Source organism: Sander lucioperca, chromosome 12 (assembly GCF_008315115.2).
Source record: "Sander lucioperca isolate FBNREF2018 chromosome 12, SLUC_FBN_1.2, whole genome shotgun sequence".
NCBI classification, from domain to species: Eukaryota; Metazoa; Chordata; class Actinopteri; order Perciformes; family Percidae; genus Sander; species Sander lucioperca.
The window spans coordinates 14,354,961-14,359,014 of record NC_050184.1 but is presented as its reverse complement, the minus strand read 5'-3'; the positions used below and the strand labels follow the sequence as shown (position 1 = coordinate 14,359,014).

The window sequence follows — 4,054 nt, the reverse complement described above, 5'->3', positions numbered from 1 at the left end:
AGTAAAGGCTTATTATCATTTTTATCACTTTCTTATCCTTGTCAATGTCCTAATCAACATCACCGTAGTAAAAAAAAAAAGAGGGGGAATCAAACACAAGCATATATGCTGCTTTTGATCTCTCAAGTTCTCTTGTGGTGGAGTGCACTTGAGATAAACCTAAAACTTGTTACAACTTTCAAATCCATAACTTTAAAGGGTGTACTGTATAGGGATGGGGAAGGGGAATAAAAACATCAGACGGGACAGATTTAGCAAAAAACATGTTTAATCTCTCCTTGATGCGTGTCTATTTACACGTAATAAATCTGCAAAATAGGAAAGAGCAGGATATTTACACGGGCGTGAAACAGCCAAAACCTGTCACAGCAGCTTCAAGTCTGAAACTCTTAAAAAGGTATCAGAATTCATAAAGTATTAAAACTCTTTAAGATATTTTTTTCCCTTTCTACCTCTCTCTTCTTTAATCTGTGTGAAGGTTTTTTTTTTTATGTCCTATGCGCCTTCTCAGAAATGTACTTTAATCAAAGTGAACTCAGCAGGTGAGGAAGCTGGAGAGAACTGGAGGGATGAGAAACTTGCTGTAACTTGAGTGTTGCAGTTTGGAGGGTGATCAAAATGGCACACGAGGGGAAGTATTAAGGTTGTGCGTTTGTGTGTCTATATGGGTCTGAGGAGGTGTCACGTGGGAGGGTGCAGCCCATACTGAAAAATAAGTCAGTTTCCAAACACTTAAAATAGATTCAGAAATGGCTTTTAGAATACCCCAAAATGTTTGTGGGTTCCTGATTTATCTATTTATTTTTAATTTTTAAACAGAGGGTGAGACAGATGAGAAAACTGATACCACTCCCATGTCTGCCGCTAAATTTTAAGCTAGAGCTAAGATACGGTTAGCTAACCCGAAAGAGACTAGATGCAGGCGTTATGCTTTGTTCAAAAGTAAAACAAATGTGATATAATGTAATACTATATAAGGTATAAATTAGCTAGCTAAGTGGTGCTTGTAGGTGCACTATTTGTTATTTAAAAAAAAAAATGTTACCTTCGGACAGAGTTAAGCTAGCTGTTTTTCCCTGCTTTCAGTGTTTATGCTATGGAAAGCTAACTATATCCTGGCTCCAGCTTCACACTTTACAGACAGATATAAGAGGTATTGATCTTCTACCTAAGTCAATTGGCAAGAAAGTGAATAAGCACACTTTACTTTTTTTGTTTTAGAGAGTGAGATAATACAATATCAATCTTATGTCTGTATGTTAAGAGCAGAGCTGGAATCAGGACGTAGTTAGCTTAGCTCAGCTTAGCACAAAGACTGACAGCAGTGGTGAAGCAAAGTTAAAAAAAATGAAGTAATGGGTTTTAGTTAGGCCCACTCTTTCTACCACAACATGATTTTACATTATGTAAAGGTTAAATAAATAAGATACAATTTGTTCACTTAGCCAGCTTTAGAGGCGTTGGTTGACATATGTTTTCCCTGTATGGACTGAACCAGGCTAGCTCTTTCCTTTTTCACGCTAGCTTGGCTAAACGTTCTGACATGAGATTGGTATTAATCTTCTCATCTCAGTCTGGGAAAGAAAGCCAATGAGCATATTCCACAAAATATTGCATATATTAATATTTTATAAGTTCCAAATCCATCTTAAATGATTGTTGTCAAAATTTATATTTAAATATATTGATGTGAATGAAAAATACATCATTTTCAGTATGGGAAAGGCACAGTGAACAGTTCTGTTTGGTCAATCTCTCCCTCCACCTCTTTCCTTCTCACACTCCACATCCTTCATTACGGTCTTTTCTTCTGTACTTTTTTTATGTGGAAGTCGAATGCCACAGATGCAACAGAATGGAAAAATGAACCCTATGGTACCACAGCCTTCAAAGCATTTCCTCTGCATTGCCCAAGTCTTTTCATCTTTTACCCCAACAAGTGGTAAAGCAGAAAACAAGAAGCGGAACTAAGTAACAGAAGCACCAGAGACCAAGTGGGCCTTCTTGGTACTGCAGCACTTTTTTTTTTTTCATACTTCGCTAACTAAGCCTCATTACTATTTCAACATCACTAAAGTCATCTTCACACATCTTCATCAAAAGACAAATTAAGCCAGTGAATAGCAGTCAAACATCAATACAGTGGTCCACATCCTTAGACCGTTTTAGTCATTCTTTCAAATTGAACAGAATGTGTAAATGAGTGCCTGTACACGGAAGTAACGTTGCCTCAATTTCACTATTCATCAAGCATAAAGACAAACCGTTCAATGACGGGGTATTTAAATGACTATAGCGGAGTGCTTGAGTCATTTTGTGGAAGAACTGAAAAGAAGATGGATCAGAGATATGCTCTTGTCCCAGAGTTGTTCTCCTGATGTAGATGAATGAAGCTTTGGTCAACCGTCCTGTATGTTGTTTTACCCTGTGTAGATCAGTGGTTCAAGTATTGTAGCACATACAGTACGTTTAATTCTGTTCAGACACATATGTGCTGTCAGATAAAAACACAGCATCTGAGAACTACACTCTAAAACATATATAAAGATCTGGATTTTTAGAGGGTTTCACAATAATCCAAACTATATCAAGGGTAATGTACTCCTTTCAAGAGTTTTTATTTGACAGCAGCAACGTGTTTGGTTTGGTGGCATGAGGATAGGTCCAGAAAAAAGGAGATGGCTTTAAAATTTGCAAAAGAGTTCTGTTACTTAAGTCTAAGTTTGGCTTTTTTTTTCTTTCATAAAGTGACATTCCCACTGTCGGCCATGTAAGAGGCCTTCAGTACTTGGGCAACGAGGGAAAGAAGATATATTGTTCACTTCTGGCAGATAGCTGGAAAAATATAGTTCAATGGATTTAGCACTCTGATCAATTTTTAGACTAGCATGTTAGCTAGGTAAATGCCTCATCTGCAGTAGCTAACATCAACTAACAGCTAACATATTGCTAGTACTTATAGTAGACTCATTGTTACAGTGTAACATTAAATGATAATATAGGTTACTTTAAAGTCATTCTTATCAAAACTTATATTATTCGCCATTTTAAAACTTAGACTGGAGGGATTGCTGCTCAAAGAGACAATTCAAAGGAACTAAAACTCACCAATTGCACAGTCCCACCAATTCCAAACAATTCAACGTATCAACGGGTTCCTGTGATTTCTTATGAAATTACAGCGACAGGTCAACCGTAGGTGACAGGTGGTTGTGACAGTTAAGTTCAGACACCAAAAGGTGACTGTTAAACAGCAACCAGTCACCACTAGGTGATGGTCACAATGACAGTTGTGACAGTTAGGTTTAGGCACCAAAACAACTGGTTAAAAACACAGATCCCTTTAAAGTTTTAGTGCCAAATGATATGATACAAAGCTAATTAAGACTATCAGCTCCACAAAACTCTCTCTGTATTTCTCAGTATGGCTATGTTCAGAAAATGGTGTCGTCTGGCGACTTTCGTGCGCAGGAAATTGAGTGAAGATAATTAGCTCTTCTGAAGAGTCCATTGCATTTTTTTTTTAATCTTCCGTGTCCTCCTTGGCTACTAGCATCTATGTGGAGGAGGGTTGGGGGTGTGTCTTGTGGATGTGCCTCATGGGGGGACAGAAACTACGCACTATAGCTTTAAGCAGTACTTCCAGGACACAAACATTGCTCCACCGGGTTAAAGTCCTGTGTTCTGGGACCCTTCGACCACCCCGACTTATGCAGATTTTTGCGCTCTTAGTCTGCCAGCTGCTGGTCCTCTGTGTTCATGTCAATAGAACATACGAAATGTGCGATTTTGTCACGACAACTCAAAGTATATTATTCCACATCAATTCCATTATATATATATATATATATATATATATATATATATATATATATGTATATATGTATATATATATGTATGTATGTATATATGTATATATATATGTATATATATATATATATATATATATAAAATGCTGCTTATCGTACTTATAATTACAACCTTGTTTACAATTGGCTTTTTTTAAAAGTTACAATAAATCCTTGAGCATGTGAAAGCATCGTCAAGAGAACCT

The 4,054-nt window shown here is 37.0% G+C and overlaps 1 long non-coding RNA gene across 1 annotated transcript; it reads right to left on the bottom strand.

Annotated features, from left to right (window-relative positions):
* Positions 1 to 250: 250 nt before the first annotated feature.
* On the bottom strand, positions 251 to 3,848 carry LOC118496509. Its single transcript, XR_004899076.1, has 2 exons — positions 1,208 to 3,848; positions 251 to 1,045 (listed from the first exon to the last, which is right to left on the bottom strand). It is a non-coding gene; the product is annotated as an uncharacterized LOC118496509 (long non-coding RNA).
* Positions 3,849 to 4,054: the final 206 nt, after the last annotated feature.